Source organism: Harpia harpyja, chromosome 15 (genome assembly GCF_026419915.1).
Source record: "Harpia harpyja isolate bHarHar1 chromosome 15, bHarHar1 primary haplotype, whole genome shotgun sequence".
In the NCBI taxonomy this organism is placed as follows: domain Eukaryota; kingdom Metazoa; phylum Chordata; class Aves; order Accipitriformes; family Accipitridae; genus Harpia; species Harpia harpyja.
In genome coordinates this window covers 9,247,947-9,268,117 of record NC_068954.1, presented here as the reverse complement: position 1 = coordinate 9,268,117, position 20,171 = coordinate 9,247,947, and positions in this window count along the sequence as shown.

Genomic DNA, 20,171 nt, shown 5'->3' with positions numbered 1-20,171 from the left:
GCAGATAATGATATTTACCTTTTTTACAAAGCAAAACATATTAAACATGCTGTCAAGTCTAATAAGTATAGCATTCTTCTGCTAACACTAATACTGAGAATGTAGATTATTTATGTTTGAAGCCATCATAGCTTGCCAGAGTGACAGATGAGACTGGTGGTTTGAATACTTACCTAAAAGCTTGGACATGTATCTGAATTTCATCCAAAAAATGAACTTCTTAAAATGGAAACATTTGGCTAGAAATGTTTCATAAACAGGTTCTCTTGCACTGCATCCAGTATTTTCTGCACTCAATCTGTTTGAAAAATGTAGAGAACAACGAAAGCTCCACTCATGGCTAGCTGAGGTTTTTGGTGCAAGGTCTACAGCATCAGTCCAGTCTGGAGAAGACTATGCTGTGGACAAATGTGCCATGCTGTGTCCAGCATTATCCTGAAGTGGAATGTAAGCACAAAATATTAAGCCAGCTTCAAACATCCTTCAAGTCAGTATAATTCACTCTGTTCCAAGAGAAGAATGTGGCCTTAGCTTGTGTTCCCTGTAGGTAAAGGGTTTACTGTAGGTCTTTCCTGGTTCAGGATTTTCCCTCTCTTTAAATAATGAACCATAACTATTCTGAAGTTAAGATAATACCAGAAAGTATGCCTCTGCTGAAGCAGATGGCAATTTTGCTGTCAGGGGGCAGGATTTCACAAGTAATAGTCTTTTTTACATACAAATTAAAGTTCTTAATAATGGCTTAAACTGATTATTTTCAAAATACATAACAAACTATATTGCAGGCAAGTCTTTGTGTACTGGATCAACTTTATTATAAATTAATTATCATTTGGTTTCCTAATCTTCCCAGATGGCAAACAGGAATAGATAAGAGAAATTAATAATATTAGAAATCATTCTTCATTACATTGGTATATCTTCACTGGATTAAAGACAAGTACCTTGGCATTAAAATAGTGTTGTGAAATGCAGAATCAAGCCCTTTGAAAAAAAATCCCAGAACTTTAATTATACTGCAGCTTTACCAGTGACCCCCCTGACTATAGACATCCTCTTTAGTTTTGCTCAGGATTTAGTTGTTGAATACCCTCATAATCCTCTCAATGCCTTTTCTTTTAAGCAGTGCCATTTGCCCTGAATAAAACAGTTTGTTGTCATATGCTAGCAAGAATAAATTGTGGCACTTACTGGGTGCTTCACATTTTCTAGCATAGTGCTGTTGTAGATATAATGGTCTACAGACATAATCAAGTCAAGTTTTGTAGGCTGAGGTAATCTTTGATATAAAGCTGTTACGACTGGAAAAAAATAACGTGGGTGTTGTGGGTTGGAGTTCCTTGTGTAATATCTCAACTCTTCAGGTCTAGGTGTTGTTGACATCATTACATTTAGAGGCAAAGCCTATACATATCTCCCATGGTTTTGGAGGTGTACTTGGAGAGGCAGATCCCATGATTAGCTTAACCCAGCTAACAGATGTGGATGAAAATGGAATGGGGAAATCAGGGCTTGGTGTTGCACATATCTACAAACCAAGGGAGATGCAGCCTATGAAATCCCCTCAGCCAAATGGACAAAAGGATTTGTAACCAGAAATATAGATCTTTTCCCCACACCAATATCAGTTGGTCTAATAGAAGTATTTCAGTTTCAAAGCACTGTACAAGCATGACCCAATCTTTTAATAAAACAATGTATCAGTCTCTTCTTGGTCCTTTCTGTGCTTCACAGCTTGGTAGCAAAACTAGTAGTTAGGAACAGACATGTCCTCCCTTCATCACTCCAGAGTCTTAAGCTATTTCCGAATCGTAACACCAGCATTCTCATATGCAGCTCATAAATTCAGTCCTAAAAGTCTTCTCTTAACAATATACTGAGATCAGAATGGATCATTGGTCTGCATGGGTATTGCCATTCTCATGTCTATAGTGCCTAATCAAGAACAGTTAAATTTCTTAGTCCATTAATACCTGAAATCATGGCAGGGCGTTCAGGAGAAGACAGGAGAGGAAAAATTATGTGTCAAACAAGTAACACTTTCAATACTGCAACTGAAATACTTAGCCACATGACCTTGAAAGCCATGAATAACAGAGGAAGAGGTGTACAGCTAGAAGAGCACATGGTCCTGCCCTGGAAAAAAAGAAACTCTACATACAAGAAGAAAGCTTTGCAAGGGAGTTACAGGCCATCTCATTACCTATTCTCAGTGCAGCACACAAAAGAAATTAAAGAAGAGGAGAGCAGAAAATGAAGAAACAAAATTAGAAGTACCCTTAATAACAAATTATTGCAGCTTTTACTAGGGAACAAAAGCATCAATATTGTATATGAGAAAAGTTCTGAAAGTTCCATTGAGGAAACACAAATGATACCTGAAATAACTTAGTGATAAAATATATTTCCATTTACTATCATTATCTAAACAAGTGCATTAGCATTTTGTCTTAAAAAACAACAGAAAATAACAATTGCTGAGATACAGCCTATTTAAAATGTTTCCTTTTTGGGAGCTCTTGACAAAACAGGCATGGCTGCTAATGAAGCCCCATGTCGATCTGCCACAATTATAAGAAACTGAGACACCATCTCCTACATATACACAGGAGAGAAAGAAAAGGATGGTGGTGCAGGGAGGGAGTGATCTACCATTTCTTTCTGCAAGAAACTTAGGCAAAAATGAAACTGAAATAATTTTGTTTTAACAATAATTTTAACAATAGCACTTGTTTGAAATTAAAGCAATTCTGTTCATCCTGTTAAAATATTTATGACTTTAAAGTGGGTGTTCTTGAATAAAGCCATTTCTTTTTGTACTCTTCAGAGACTCACTTTTTTTGCAAAAAGCCACAAGTCATAATTTCCTGTGATTCTTTATCAAACGTTTCAACAAACTCATACATATACACATATTTGTATTTATTAGTAACCGAGCTTTATTCTAATGATGTACCTCAGATTTTTTTTTTTGTCCTAATTTACCATGAGATCATTCAGACTGCATGTTTCAGATCACTTTCTCTGGAAGAACTTACACATTTAATGAACTTCATATCTAGGAGCAACACAGTCCTATCTGTCACAAAAGGCCAGGAGAAAGACTTGTGAAGTATCACATGTTACAATCAATAGGTTGGGAAAAGTACAAGATTTGTAAGAATCTGAAGGGTCAAAAGACTAGATTCACATTGGTTTGGATTTGTGTGGTGGGGGAGGTGCTGCAGGGCCGGCTCCTGCGAGAAGCTGCCAGAAGCTTCCCCGGCTCCAAGTCGGACCCGCTGCTGGCCAAGGCCGAGCCCATCAGCCATGGCGGTAGCGCCTCTGGGAGAACAGATTTAAGAAGGGGAACCTGCAGTGAGTGGGGGGATTGGAGTGTGACAGGAACCCCTCTGCAGATACTGAGGTCGGTGAGGGAGGAGGAGCGGGGGAGGAGGGGACGCCCCCGCAGCCCGCAGTGAGACGGCAGGCTGTCCCCCCCCAGCCCACGGAGGGGAGCGGGGGAGCAGATGCCCCCCAAGATGGCCGGGACTCCATGGGGAAGCCCGCGCTGGGGCAGGCTGTGCCTGAAGGACTGCAGCCCATGGGAAGGACCCACACCGGAGAAGTTCATGGAGGACTGTCTCCCGTGGGAGGGACCCCACGCTGGAGGAGGGGACGAGTGAGGAGTCCTCCCCCTGAGGAGGAAGGAGCGGCGGAGACAACGTGTGATGAACTGACCCCAACCCCCATTCCCCGTCCCCCTGTGCTGCTGTGGGGAGAAGGTAGAGAAAACATGGAGTAAAGCTGAGCCCAGGAAGAAGGGGGGGGTGGGCGGAAGCTGTTTTTAAGGTTTAGTTTTATTTCTCATTATCCTACTCTGATTTGATTGGTAATAAATTAAATAGATTTTATTTTTCCCCAAGTCGAGTCTGTCTTTTGCCCGTGACCACAAGTGGTGAGTGATCCCTCCCTGTCCTTGTCTCTACCCATGAGTGTTTCTTTATATTTTCTCCTCCTCATCCCACCAGGGCCTGTGGGGGAGGAGTGAGTGAGCCGCTTCGTGGTCCTTTGTTACCGGCTGGGCTTAAACCATGACACACATAAACACAGGTTTTTAAGTGACAGATGAAATACATAAATAAAAATTGTATGGATAATTGAAACAGTCCGTCTACATCTCTATGAAAATGTATGCAAACTTGTCTGAGAATCTCATGGGATTCTCAAAGATATTTCAAGCATGTTTAGATGATCATGGTCATTGGTACCAATATGTATATACCCACAAGTGCTCTAGTTATCAAGCTACTAAAAAGAAAGCAGTAGGGATCTCTCTTACTCTCTCCTGGTTTCTAGAAGAAAGTACTCCCCTAGTTTAAGAAATTCAGCAAGTGATTCCTACTTAAGAATTTGAAGCTGAACAGATCAGTCAGGATTTAGATGGGTACTAATGTATGTTTCGAGACAGGGTTTTAAAAGGTAAACATTGATCCTCCCTCTGGCATATTTGCAAGCAAAGTTTGGCAGTTCTTCAGTTAGCATGTAAATTCATTTCTTTATTACTTCTACTGCTATGACATTTGGGACCCCCGGGTGTGAAGCAGGTTGCCATTGTGTTTAGGCATTGTGTACAAAGAAGAAAGTGTTTCTACTTTTGAATGAGACAACAGTCAGACAAATAGAGGTGTAACATGAGACAAAGCATGATATGCAGTTATTTTGACATATTAGCAGTCTAACTCTTGCCAGGATTTTTAGGCGTGGTGGCAAAGAATTTTAAGTATCAGTCCAAGGAAGAAGAGTCATACAGACTGAGAGGGCAGTTCAGTAATTTTCACAGAGGTGCTTGCTCAAAGTGTGACAAGACTGTAGAGTCAATGATTGATCAGAAGTGGTAACAAGACAGAACATGGAAAGCCTTAGATGATCTTTATATGACTGGGAACACCTTGAAAAAAAAAAAACCAACAAAAACCCAGAAAAAAGCAGGCAGTTTATGCTGAATGCAATAAGAACAGAATAAGAAAAATGTGAAGAGAGGGTTGGTACAGGAAAGCAGTAGAATAGGGAATTACCTTTGTCACGATATTGTAGATTATTTGACTAGGGGTGGACTGATTTCAGAAAGGCCAAGAAAAGTGAGTTCCTTGCATTGACCAATGAGTTTATTTCACCTATAACTGTTGTCTGATATCTCTTTCTACTCATTCACTATGAGGGAGAGAGCCTTGGATAACTTAGCTCCTCTCTTAGTCACCTCATTTTGTTTGCCTTGAATCTTCTCTCCAGGAATGAATCTATCTACAGATTGTGAGTAAAACACAATTGCAGTTACCTGCAACGAACTGTACTCTGTTGATTCTTTGTTGACTGGGCAAATATCTGTAAATAGGTACAGACCTAGGTGACTGCAACATCCTAAGGAAAGACAGAAAATGTCCACATCAACAGGGAAAAAAAGTATACTGTCAGAGCTTCAATTTACCATGTGCTCAAAGGACATCTGCAGTTGTGGGGGTGGTAGGGGTTCAGCTTCAAAGTCCAAAGTAAGTGTTTGCATGTAAACTCTCATATTGGACTCCATAAACTCAAACTCATTATGCAAACAGAGGCACCTAGTGCTATTTCAGACATTATACACTATCAGAGAAACTTCTACCCCCTATAGGAAACGTGGATCTCAAATGGCAGTAGATGCCTATATTTAGGCAGCTGAACAAAACCTAAGATTCACTAGTGAGTTGCCTGTCTCATCTCCCATTTTATTGAATGGAGGGCTCATCAGTACAGTCCATGGATCCTACAGAGCAGTTCAGCTAATAAAATTTGGGTGTCTGCTATGAAGCTGTGATAACCAGCTTTCTAGACTCCATTGACTGTATTTGCCAGGAGGGGAATCCCATGCTCATATTTTGTCTAGCCTCCACCTGCTGCTCCGGAAGGATATAGATCTCTCCTATCTTCTATTCCATACCCATAAACCCTATGCAGATGTCACACACCTGTGAGCCCAAACAGCAGCAGGGACCCATGTTAGGTAGCTGAAACCCACCTGAGAACCCCAATAACTATACTGGAAGCTTAGACACCAGATTACATCTTGACACCAACATTGTGAACACCTAATTTAATCTGAAGCTGAATCTTATTGCTTCTGAAGGGTTCTACGGTAGAGTTTCACAAGCATCACTCTTGGGCTAAAACCAGTTTCAGACTGTCTTCTCAGCCTTCTCTCCAGTAATGATTCTATCTTCATATTGAGAGTAAACTTGGCTTAACCTCAATTGCAATTACGTACAAAAATAGAGGTGAAGACTAGTAATTGTGACTCAACATAAAAGGCAATAATCCTGAAAGGGAAATGGAACTTTAAATAAAGGAAATTCATTTAATAATGTCATTAGCCAGTGTGAATATTGGGGACCCAATCTTTTTCCTAGCATAAATAACTTCAACGGAGCTGCCCTCATGAGTGAAATTTATCTGAGACCCTAAATTCAGGTTGTCTGGAGAATTGCTCTGTAAGGTAGAATAAATCTTTCTAGAGGTGTATCTCAAATAAGTTACAAAGTAATTTGTAGATGTTTAGATCTGCTGTTGCTGTTGCTTGAACTTTTGGCCCATCTTTTTTCTTTTTTTTTAGGAACTATTTGTATTATATTTGTATTATTATATCTTGAATGTCACAAGTAAAAATAATTCTTTGACATAATTTTCATCATTTTTTTTTCTCAGACTAAATAGAGTTAATTTTAGAATTTCAAGATTCCCCCCAAATATAATGCTTTGGTAAGAATGTAATAAGTTAATTTGGCCACAATTTTTCTATTTTCATTTCATACAGGAGACTAACAGTTCTTTCTTTTGTATTGGAAGAGAATACGTCAGATTTAAACATTGACTGAACTTCCAAAAGTGTGTCATTAAACAGACTAACACAAGAAATATATATTCACATCACTAAAGCTCTATTAGAGTAAAGTCATTTTTTAAACAAGTACATCTTCAGAATAAGCAAAGCTGTCAGCAGCATTGTGCCAGATGCTCTGGAAGAATATCCAGCTTCCATTCTATTTCTTTATAAAAACTACAATTTCATGGGATCCCAGTTCACTACTGGCTAAATTACGTTTACAGACCTCAGCTGGAATAACTCAGCTGTGTGCCCAGGATGGCTGGAGGGTCAAGAAAGGAGGGATGTTTCCCAAGGCTGAGGAATGATAATAGAACCTCTGTGTATCTCCATTTTACTCCTGAGGATAAATAATCTTCTGAGACCAGGGTATCTCAGGGTCAAAGAGGTCTAATTTAATTCTTAAGAAGATCCCCGCAACAGGTGGGCTCCTTCTCCTATAATCCTATTCTGCTAAGCATTCATATCCCAGCTGCAGCTGGTCTTCTTAGCTCCCGCCATACTCAGGTGGTCATTCATCATCCTGTGTGCTACTGCCAACATCCCAGAGGCAAGAGGGAAACAGAACTGGTCAAACAGCAGCAAGTGCTAAGCTGTGATAGATGGGAGGAAAAGAGGGAGGTGAGAAAGGAGGGATGTTGTCCCTCTGGCTCAGCCTTTTAATGTGATTCCAGGATACCTGCTGCTTACAACAGGCATATCCTGCTACATAATGCAAGTTGGCTCATGCACCATATTAAGACCATATGAAATATCTGTTTGTAAATCATAGTCATAGTTAAATCTTTGCCTAAAATATTGCCTCTTAAAAAGTGAGTAATAATCGAGTAGACACCAGGAGAAATATGTCTTAATTATTTTAGCTCATCCATAACCACTCTGGATCTCTCTATGAAAGCCAGCTGCAGAGGCAATCATTTGGAAACTGCACTGTTCAATAACCTCTGCGTATCGCTTCCCATTAAGATATGAAAGCCTAAGCTATCTACTTACGTCAGAGCCTAGGAGTCAATGCAACTTTAAACTGATGTTTAATATTCACAAATTTTTGTATTAGTATGCAAGAACATAAGCTGTTGGGGTTTTTTTCCCTTCTTTTTATTTATTATTTTAGATTTCTTCTGAATGCAAACAGTCTCTTCGCACAGGATGTAAATTATTATTACAATGAAAGCAGCCAGAAGGACAGAAGCTTGGAAATGATTTCTCCTCTGAGCAGTAGGAGATTGTTCGGGTCCTGCTGTTTTGAAAACCTTCTTCCCCCCACGCAGGCTACCCTGTGAAGAGAAAGCCGTTTGAATATTTTGGCAATCAGAGAAGGCCCCAACATAAATTATGGATACTGAAACTCAGAAGACACTCTAACAAATAGAATACTATGGAATCCATTTTTCAGCCACCATATGGTGTCAACAGAATGCCACTTTGTTTCTTTTGGGTAACAGCTCATCATTAAAAAAATAAACAGGCTGGGGTTTTTTGGTGAGCAGAGAATCTACAGTCATGTTGAAAAAATAACAACTGATAAACTGGCCTATTGCTTTACCATCTTCTTTCATTGGTACATATATATAGGTATTTAGTTGTTTCCATTTTCAGGCAAGATCACAGAGGACTGTCATTGAAGGTCAGATGCTTTAACTTTCTGATATATTTTCAAATATGAGAAAAGTTATTCAAACTCTTTTATAACATTAGACGTGTTGCAGGTAATTTACAAGTATTTTTTTAAAAGCTAAACCTTTTTTCCTTCTTAGCCACACTGTCCATGTATTTCCCTTGTATCCTGGAGTATTGTAATCGAAGATGAGACCATTTTGAGTTTTTGGTGTTCATTTATGAAAAAGACAGTGTGGACTGAGGAGTGCAATTACCTCCCAACTCAGAGAAGATTTTGTTTGCATTGGCAGGGTTTCCTTCATAATATCATCTGACATAAACCCAACTATTTCCTTCCATTAAGTGGAAAACTTGAAAAATAGATCAGTTTTCACCACAGTTCCGTGGACATTTTATACAACTTTCATAATTTTCCATTCCTTCTAAGCTAACTCTAATTTAAATTAAGTCAGTTTATACAGTCTTTGCTTTTCCTGTATTGAAAGTAATGCAGCTGCTCTTGAAGGGCTACCGCAAAAAAGCTCCAGAAGAGCAGTCTGTCCCTCTCTTTCTCAGGTTTTCTGTACTCTCATCTTCTTTTGCTGGCTATCATGCAGTCAGGTCATGAATTGGGTCTTTGCGTTTGATTTTCAGCCTCATGATGACAATTAGCTCTAGCAGAGTGCAAGGTTGCAAACAGAACAATACCAATTTGCAGCAGACTCCATTTTTTGAATGAAACAAGTCAATGGTCTGGACAGGCACTCGTGTATTAGGACTGGAGCCTAAAGTTGTTCTTGTTACAGTTTATTTTTGTGTTTCCTATCCCAAAGTAAATGTACCTTGAGAAATGTCTTGGCTCTTGTTGGCTTTCTCAGGCTCTACTTTTTCCTTCAATACTACCATATTTTATATTAAAAAAAAAAAAAAAGAAAAAAAGAAAAATCATGGAGAGAGATGGAATAAGCTATACCCACAAACTGTCAAAACAATGATCCTGAGTCCATTTACGATCACAGCAATTTGGCTCTGTGTGGAAAAATATTAATTTGTCAATAGGCCTATGTGTCTTCTTCCTCCCTCATGGAGAAAAACAACATAAATATTGCTCTCTCCCTTTCCCAGGTGATAGCAACAAATCATAAAGTATATATAGCAACTTCTCTCATTCCGGGATAGTTTAACCTAGGTAGAGGTTCATGTAATAATAAAACAACATTAGAATCCATCTTTGTAGCTAAAGATCACACTCTTAAAACCAGCAAAACTCAAAAATCAGCTGTATAGAATTAAAGAAATCGGAATGAAATCACCAAGTTTTATGTTAATCCAGTGGAATGGAATAAACCTACTAAACCATTCTCCCAAGACAAACTTTCTCTGGAATATTTTCTCCAACGTATTTTCCAATCCAGTTGTAAAAAACTATTGACTATGTGCAATTTCCTGTAGGGGATCTATTATTAGCCCAAGATATATCACAGGCAGGAAATTCCTATTATTTCTCTGTTGCTCAATGGGATATTTTTCCCAAAAATTACCTTCAGCAAGTTTCCATTGTTAGAGTAGATATTTCTCTTTTTTATTTATTTAGTGTAGTCTTTTTTCTTTATTTTTTTTTCTTTTTTCTTCCAAATGTGAAAACAATTAAGTGAAAAACAAAATCAAACATGCTGGCTATAAGCACAAGTCTTTCTTCACTGATATTCTATGTCTGAAATTCATATAATCCAGCTATGCTTGTCTGATAGCAGTTGTCTTTCTTCCATTTATGTCTGACTGGATAAGTATGATTTAGAATCATAAATAGCTGCTGATCTTTATTATTTGTATAACACCAACACTATGAGAGATATCTTGCAAAAAGTGTTATCATATCTTTGGCTGCATAGGGTGGCAGCAAGAAGTGATGGAGCCCTGACAGTTTTGTTTGGATTGTATGCTCAGATATAGAAAGTACAGCAAGACTTTCCTCTAGGAAATTCCCTACTATTGGCCAGGGATAGTAATACAGTAGGGAAAGCCTAGAAAAGAGAGTGTTGCAATGTGTGTATGTATATATATCTGTTATGGAATTAGAGATCACTATGATGGGAGTGCTTGGAAGACTGATAAATCAGTCCAGTTTAAATCAAATCTTTGCTGAATTAATTAATTCATTAACAGCACATATGCTAATGTTTAGTTCTTACACATTATTAATCATTAACACCATACAAAAATATTAGTCTTTAGTACCTGTATGCTAAATTAGATATGACTGCATACCACCACAGCCATATAGTCAGCACTGATGGCTACGGCCAGTGATGATTTTGGTAGCTGAGATCAGACTTCAGAGCTCATTGATTAGAGAAGTCAGAATTGAGTCAGACTTATCTTCTTTCACCTCCTGACATTTTTGCTATTGCCCTCCTCCCAAAAGGAGCAGTCTCATCTGCCTTATCTGCTCCTGACACTGCTTATCTTGGTTTTAGGTTTTGCCAGTCATCCTTCCTGTATTCAGCAGGATGTTCTGTTTGCAATTACTTAAGCTTTCTGTGTCCTTTGTCTAGCAAATTATCATCATTTGGATGTCTCCTACCAGCAGCTACATTCATCTTTCCTTGCCCATTTGGTGGGCACATTGTTTAAATAGTTATGTAAAGTGTTTATATGTTGTGTCTGTCTATGCCACCACAGTGCTATAAAATACTTATGTACTTGTTCTCATTACAGTATTTTAGTATGCTTATGTTCAGGTTCAAAGCAAACTAATATTGATTATATTCTGATCAGACATCTGTTTTGGCTGCACAGGTAATGCAGTTTGGCCCCTTCTCAAAGAAAGATGGGAAGAAGTATTAACCTTAGAATCTGACCTAAGATTCCCTACTTGAGATGTCCAGAACGGATCCCACCCAAATTTACTTGCTCACTGAAAGACCTGAGACAGGATCCTAACCCCCTAAGCCCTGTCAGTAGTGCTAAGAGCAATCTGGAACCAGTTGCTCTCCATTACCAGCAAAGAAAACCATCATGATTAAGCTCCCTACAAAGACAGCTCAGTGAAGAGAATAAAGTTACATGAGATGAACTAAGATCTAGGGTCTTAATCATGTTCTACTAATTTTTTTTATAGAGCTGAGCAAACTTTGAAGCAGAGGCAATTATTTCTTAAGCAATAATAACTGTATTACAAAGCTTCAAAGAGCTCAAGGCATGTTTTTTAGAAGATGTACAATGCTGTAAATATTGCTGTTAGTTTACCATTTCATATCTAATAAAAATCCCTGTGTCTTATCTGGCAATTTATGATGTGAAGGGAGAAAGAAAAGGGTCTTTATGTGGCTACTACACTCTTTAAAGTAATTTTTATGGTGCTCTCAGAAAGTTATTGTTATCCATTCCACCAACAGAGAAATGAATCATGAATAATGGGTAAGCACCTTTGTACTGTTTACAGGGTTTCAGAGTTTAAAGTTTACATCCTGGTATGCCAGTATATCAATTTAATTAGGTGCTTTGAGTAATTTCCCCAAGTAAGTTGTTTGGTGATAAGTCCTTAGTCCTCAATCTTCTTCTGATTAGAAGGATGATTAATCTTCGGTTGCTTAAAAAGCCTTCAGCGACAAAGTATCCAACCACAGTTTTTGCTGATGTTCCCTTTTCCATTTATATTCTAAGCATGGGAAGTAGGTGGAGACAAGCTGCCTGACATTTTGTTTGTTGGAATATATTCAGTATTCCATAATTGCAAAATTTCCTCAAGTCATGCTTCAAGGGTGGGCAGTTTTATGTTTTTCCCAGTTTTGATGATATGCCACTTGGTACAGCTCAGTGCATTTTGGAGCACTGTAAAATTGGAGTTCATGGAACAAGTGGTTTTCATTTCAGTCCCTGCTTTCTCATAGCCTGTTGCTTTCTCCTTGGTGTTCTGAAGTTCAATCTTTATGTGAAATTGTACTTCTGCCTTTTGTAACACGCCCCCACACACCATTACATAATCTCTCCATTAAAAATTGTGGATTTACAACCTCTGTTCCCTCTTCCTCTCCCTGGAGGAATAAACACCTGCTACTGTTCCGCCCTCTGCCCGCTTTGTTTCTTAATGTTGGAATTGCAGCAGTGGTTTCCTGCAGCCCTAGAAGTAGGGGTTGCAGCCTGAATAATCCAGGAAAGCTGACAGGAATGCAAAAATCAGGCCTCTGGCTTGTAGAGACTATGCATTTCTCCCTAAAAGGGTTTTTGGAGGGTGTCAGGAGGAGAGCTTCTTTCCACTATGAAGGAAAAAGCTACCTTCGGGCCACCAAAGCTTTCTGTCCTGATTTGAAACCTCTCCATGACCACAGCGTGCTGCTGCCGTGCTCACTGGCACCAGTGGTGTATGTGAACGCCAGGTAGCCATCCTGGATACCACAACTATTGGCCAGCGCTGCGTGTAGCACTTTGCAACACAACATGGAAGACGCCTCTTCTGCGGGATCTGACGCGCTCTCGCTGTGCAGGCTGCTCTCAACACGTGAACGTAAATGGCGCCAGGGGAGGAGAAGGGATACCTCACCCAACTTCTTCACTGTCAGTCAGAAAGTAATAACCAGGAGTTAAGGTCTTTGCATTTTAAAAGTAATGGGAGGAAGAATACAGCTAAAGCCCAAGCGTCACACTCCTGTCACTTTTCTCGGGGCAGGAAAAATCTCTCAGAGGTTCCTCATTTGAGTTATACTCAGGTCCGGTAATTTCAAGTCATAGAAGTTTATAATATATTTTTATACACTGAGTAGACTGGCTCTTATTTCATGCACTACATTTTAGCCGAACCAGATTAATTTAACCCATGTTTGTGGCTGGCCGTATTTTAGACTGCCTTCAGGATGCTACTTTGCCAGATTTAAGTGAGCAGTGAATCACAAGCAAACTTTGGTCTGGCATTACTTAGCTTGCCCTCAGGTTAGTGGCACTGCTTAGAAATGTGTCTTAAAGTTGCCTAAAATGCTAGCTTGAGCATTTTAAACTTCTCTCCTTTGTATAATACTGCTCTAGGCTTAAAGTGGTAATTACATAGAGTAGAAATACCTGCTGCCGTGCTCATTTTCTGCACATGTGCAACAGTGGAAGCTCTGTGAATCCACTTGGGATTTTGTAATTTATTATTTATTTGGGAGCACTTAACCCTATCACTCACTGTGTATCCTCCCCCCTTCTCTCTTTTTAGCTCATTCTCCCTATTTCCTTATGTCCCACAAGTTCTTTGTGACCTCCTTTCCCCCTCCCTCTTTTCTCCTTATCCGTTGTTTCTTTTTCTCCACTGCTAAGCCTCGTCTTTCTGTTTTCCTGTTACCTTCCCTGCCCTTATTTTTGGCCAGGTATTGCAGTTGACACACACCTGCTGTTTCCAGAATGACAAACTGTCCAGCAGAACGCCTCTTCCCCAGTTAGTTCCATTAACTAAGGAAAGAGGAGAGGGAATTAGATAAGCCACTAAATCTGAAGGCTATTTCAGAACAGTCTGTATTTTTCCTTATCTAATCCAGAAGATACCGCTGCTGTGGGAGAGACAACTGTGATTTTAGAATACAGTGAGTGTAATGATGACGTAACACCTTTGCTAAGCTTTGCCAAACAATCCCTCATTACATTTTCCTCTCATTTACCGTGTTCATCGTGGCATGCAGAGCATGGCAGAGGATTTGCCCGATTTAACATCAGCAAATCCATTGGGATCAAAACACTGCTATCCAGTGTTTTGCTAGTTTCAAGCAGGTCATGGTGAGTTAAACTACCTGAGCAGTCTCCTCCATGACCTCAGTTTAGACTGTTCCCTGTAAAGGAAACCACACATAGAATAGACTTTCATTAGCAAAAGTTTTCAGAAATGTCCCACTTTCTGTACCTCAGCTGAGCACATACTTGCAAGGATATGTAAAGAACAGACTTTGCATTAATCCAATACTTTCTCTCAATAAAGAAAGAAAAAATAGAAAAGCCAGTTTTAATTCCTCTTCATTAAGTTATACCACAGTCACAGAATCAGGGAATCACAGGATAATTCAGCTTGGCAGAGACATTGAGGAGATCAACTATAAGGTCAGAACAGATTGCTCTGGGCTTTATACTGAAAACCCACAAGGATGAAGACTGCACAGCCTCTTTGGGCAACCTGCTCCACTGCAAGAAAGTCTTGTCAAAAAAAAAAAAAAAGGTGGAAAAGAGAAAAAAAGTTTTCCTTATATCAGCTTTGAATTTCTCTTATTTCAGCTTATGTTTATTGTCTCCCATCCTCCTATCATGCCCCACTGTGAAAAGCCTGGCTCCATCTTCTGCCTTTTGTGCAGAGCTGCCCCTCAAATCCAGCCTGGATAGGTGCAGAGTTATTCCTTCCCAAATGCAGTTCTTCTGCACTTTTCTTTGGGTCTTCTCCCATGATGGGGATGAATATTTCTTCTTACTCTCTTAAACAGAGCCATAACATCTTCTGATGACTGTGCTTACCTTGTTTGTAACCCAGTTTTCACTGGCTACTAGATTTTGCAAGACACATCATGAATGATGGCTCAAGTTCCTTGTGCTTCTCGCTCTGGGACTTTGCACAACCAAATCTAAATATTTCTCATGCGCGTTCCTGTTTAGTGAGTAAATTTTCTCTTTGTCATCTTTTCCTTAGTACCATGGTCATTAATCTTTTTCTGGTCTTCAGACTCTATTTTGAAATGAGTTGTTTTCTTCTCTTTCATGACCAGTCAATTCTTCGTAGTCAACTCTTCTTCTAATTTCAAAAATCTCTCATAGAAAAGGTAAGAGAGTCTTGTGACAACCTTTCTGATGTTATTATTTTTAAAAAAGATTTATTACTTTAAAGCTCAATTTTCCCCTCACCAGTTGTCCTAGTTCATTTCCACTGACAGTTAAATGATATGGAAAAAAGTGTCTCTGTTTCTTCAAATCTTTCTGCCAATCTCGTCCTTCCCAAAATAGCACAGATGAAGAAGAACTCCTACAAGGTTTTGTTTTGTTTTTTTTAATTGCACATTCATAACTTTGGAAAACATGGTGGGGCACTACAGGGGCAGCAAAGGCAAAAGCTTGTCCAAAGGGCTCTGTAAGTGTTCAGCTTCTGTTTTCAGTTGTGGTTGGTGCAACCATAATGTACTGACTACACCGTTGACATTCAGCAGAAGCAATAAATAATTCTTTTTCTTCTATAATATACTTTACTAATCCATGCACAAAAAGGCATCACTGCTCCGTTATTTTCATTCTTTGATACACATCTCTTCTGTTTTCAGGGTTAGGGACACCTATATGTGACACTCACTTTTTTTTCTCTTGGTAATATTGCTCTGACAGGAGCAATGGGGCTTCTACCAATTCTGATCTCTAGCTAAACAAAAGTTCACCAGTTTTAATGCACTTTCTAGCTTTTCATAGCAGGTTCATGTCTTTACGTAGCATTGGTACTTTCACTTAGCCGAATCAGATCTGTCACCAGATTTAATCTCCTCTTCTTCAGTGATTTACATTTGGTTCTGATTCAGATTTAGGCTGTGCTCCCTACTCCTCTGACAATGCTATTAAATGTTAGTTATGCTCATCACTGGTACTGCCAGGTGTTAAAAAACTATTCCTACATTTCTTGCCCCATTATCAAGAATATCTCTTTTGCACAGGAAGTACCTAGGAGACTTCTTTTGAAGTGCTGCTTTCCAAATGGAGCATTGAAATGCCTTTTTTTTGCCAATCCAGCCTGACAGGAACCAGTGTGATATCAAATATTCTGAATATGTCTTGTCACTAAGAACACATATACAGCTTGTCAAAATGAGGATGGCAAATGGATGTCCAAAATATTATCTTCCTTATAGTCAAAGGGCCAGAAACACCCCACCATAACATAGCTTTTCAGTGCTACTGCCTAGGATTAAAAGCTTTTCTGAAGTTCTTCAGGTTTCTTTCCATTCTTATCATGAACATCAGCTGGTCCATTTGTATGGTCCTGCCATCTCTTCAGTGACGTACAGACCTGTAGACACTGGAAAACCTTTTTCACTTCTAGTATTACTATTTGGAGCAGTTTTTCCTGACATTATTGTTTCACACTTAAGTGGAGCAGATTCCTTTTATATCCCACCAGTTTGACTGATAGAGAAATATTTTTGCACTTTTACCATCATGTTGCAGAAATACTTTTATATTGCTCTGTCTGCAGGAAACAGTTAAGGTGTGATTCAATATCAGTTTTGAATTTATGTACTTCTGGTCCTTCTAAGATGTACCTCATCACAATCCTTTCCTTTTTTGAACTTCTCTGGGAGAATTTAGTCTTTGTCCGCTGACTAAGGAGACATTTGGAAGTTGGCCCAGCATACAAACCAATAGGTCACTGTCCTGGGAAGCTGCAAATGAGGATTTGAACCAATCTTACACTGCAATGTGCCTAATACCAGATTTCTAATGCCTCTGTTGCAATTTACCCCACAGTCTACAAAGTGAGACTAGTGCTATGATTCTGTTGCCAGCCTGTTACTTTGGTATCAGGAGGCAGAGGAGGAGGGGAAAATACAACACTTTTTTTTTTTTTTCTCCATAAAAAAATACCCTTAAAAAACCATAAAAGCCTAAGGCCATATCCCATTCTATAAAGGGTTCCCTGAGGATTTCCCTGCTCGTGGTAAATTACATTATTGTGTGGTGAGCCATAAAGGAGCAAAAAGGTGAAGAACAGTGATTGCTGCTCATTGTTTTGTCTCGCTTTTCCTCGTACCACCAGCAAAAGTCAAAGACAGACTCTAAGATTCAAGAGAATTTCTAAATTATTGTATTGCCTGTAGAGTTTGTTTGCTGCACCAGGTGATTTGTAGAATCAATGCTAATAAATAAAGCTCTGCTCCTTGATTACTCTTACCTATGTGAGAGTTCACTCTCAATTTAAAAGGAAATAAAGACGTGGTCATAGACAAAAAGGTCAGTCCACCAATTTTATTTAAAATAGTGCAACAAGGCTTTGCAACCAGGAGAACTGCTGCAAGGCAGTAACAGACAATTACTCTGCCAAACAAAACAGAAGCAAGGAAAAAAGTCAATTTGTTTACAAAGTAAGGGATGTGACTGTCCGGTAATAAAGTCCCTTTCTAGCAATAGCTTACAGTGATAAAGCTTAGAAACTGTGATAAAGCCCTGTGATAAAGCTTAGAAACACTTATAGCAGAAAGAGGACAAATTAAATCCCAGCAATTTGTAGTAAAATATTATTATATTTTGTTAAAATCTTAGTATCTAACTTCCTTTTCTTATAATCTAAAAGTGTCAAAAGAAAAATGCTAAATAATGAATACCCTTAACTCTCAATTTAAATGGAAATAAAGATGTGGGCAAATAAAGACATCTCCACTGGATGGGGGAAAAAAAAAAAAAGAAAAAAGAAAAACACTAAACCCAAACATTTAGTGGATAGCCAAAAATTTTCCAAAGATGTTTACATTAATATCTGTAGGAAGAGAGAAAAACAAATAAAAAACCAAAATTCTCTAGCATGGGGGTTGCTTGCTATTGACTAGGTCACATTTATCTTTTTCTTTGAAAAAGCACTTATGTGACTCAGGCTCATATACCAAGATATTAAACAATGTCAGACTACAGGCCCAGGAACTTTATCATCCACTTTGCCAAACTATTTGAGCAATCTCCAGCTCATTTGAACCTCACTACGATAATCAGAACAGTTCCCAGGCACAGTGCCAGGAGTTGGCACAGGTCAACTGACTGCTTATTTCCAATAGATGTATGGATGTGGTCATCCTGGTTTAAATCTTAAGACAATATACTGGCATGAATGAAATCTTATGGTGTACTGGGTCTGGCTGGGATGGAGTTAATTTTTTTCTATGTGGTGCTGTACTTTGTTTTTGTGACTAAAGCAGTTTTGATAACACACCAGTATTTTGGCTATTGCTGAGCAATGCTTGCACAGTGTCAAGGCTTTCTATTTTTCCAACACTGGCCCCTCAGCAAGTAGGTTGGGTGTGCACAAGAACTTGGGAGGGGACACAACCAGGACAGTTGTCTCAAGCTAACCAAAGGGATATTCCATGCCATATAATGTCATACTCAGAAATAAAAACATAGGGGAGGGTTTTGGGGGGGGGAAGGTAGACATTGCCCAGAAACTGGCTGGGCATCATTCTGCTTGTGAGAGGTGGTGAGTCATTGTCTTTGCATCACTTGTTTTGTTCTTTTGCTTTTTTTTTTTTCCTTTCCTCTTTCTTCTTCCTTTGCTTATTAAGCTATTTTTATCCTGACCTATGAGGTCTTTTTTGCTTTTGCTTTTCCTATTGTTTTCCCTGTCCCACTGCAGGAGGCAGGGAGTGAGCAAGCGGCTGTGTGGTGCTTAGCTGCTGGCTGGTGCTGACCCACAAGATATGGCCAGAGAACATGCTCTAGTACAGCTAGTTTGCCAGTGGATGTAGCCTGAGTCATCTTGCTATTCACTAGTACATAAATCTATTTCTAATCCTTGGTCATCTTCTGCTGATAAGTTTTGGTTTAGAAGAGTGGTTCTGGCTATTCATTGTTGAGTCATTCATGCACAAACATTTTCAGAAAAAGCATAGGATCAATAGAATCAATTATTATAATTAACTAAAAAGAAAAGAATGACAAGTGATCTTACACTGCAGCAAGGCATGTTTTACGTGCATATTAGGAAAGTTTTTATCTCAGGATGGAGTTTACTGTCAATAACAATAAGGAAATCAGTCTGAATATCAACATTGCTTCAGACTTTTAAGGATACATTTTAATGGTAAAATTTGATGTACAAAATGACTTATTAGCACATCCTAGTCTGTACTACAAAACCACAACTCTGCTGCAAGTTCCTCTATCCTGGGACAAGGGTTTTTCTCCTAGGATGGATTGTGGTATTGCTGTTTACCAGTTCTCTTGCATGACCTTGGAAACAACAGACACCCATTCATAAAATCCCTACATTAAGTATACTTTAATAGCATTTGGGGGAAAGATTTTGAAGTGCAGAGATATTACGATGATGGAAGCTGTAAGCTTTCTAAAGTGATTGTTTTTCTATTTGACTTTGACTTCTTTTTTCCCCCTGAACTATTCTGAATTCATTTCTAAGGCATTGCTTTGTTGAAGTCACTGGGAGTTTTGCTTGCACAGGCTCTAGATGACTGAGTAGGCTCTGTGAGTGATGAGAGACTGTTCAGAAATTAGTTCTGAGCCATGTCGTTATGCTGAATACCATCCAAACTCAAGGCTACGTCTGACTCACTAGATTTGTGGAACATTTTTTTGCCATGGTACAATGCAGCATTTACATTCAAGACACAGCTCTTGCTGTCACTCTACTTTAACCACATTGTATCACGTTATGTTATTTTGAGAAAATGTAGTACGATTGTTCAGATATTCAAGGTCTTAATAAGCAACTGATTCAGTACAAACCATTAAAATGTGTACTGTATAATGGAGGGACATGACATCGGTGAATTGTTTCCTTTTAAATCATTAACTGTCCATTAGTGAGACAGTTTAATTAAAGCTTTAAAAGGCTAAGCTATTGCTAAGAACCAGTAAAGAATGACAGTCATATGGAAGTGGATCTGAAGCAAAATATTTGCAAGACATATGAGGTCCAGAGAATACGCCCATCTGATCCTTCAATTTCTCAATTTTTTCCTCC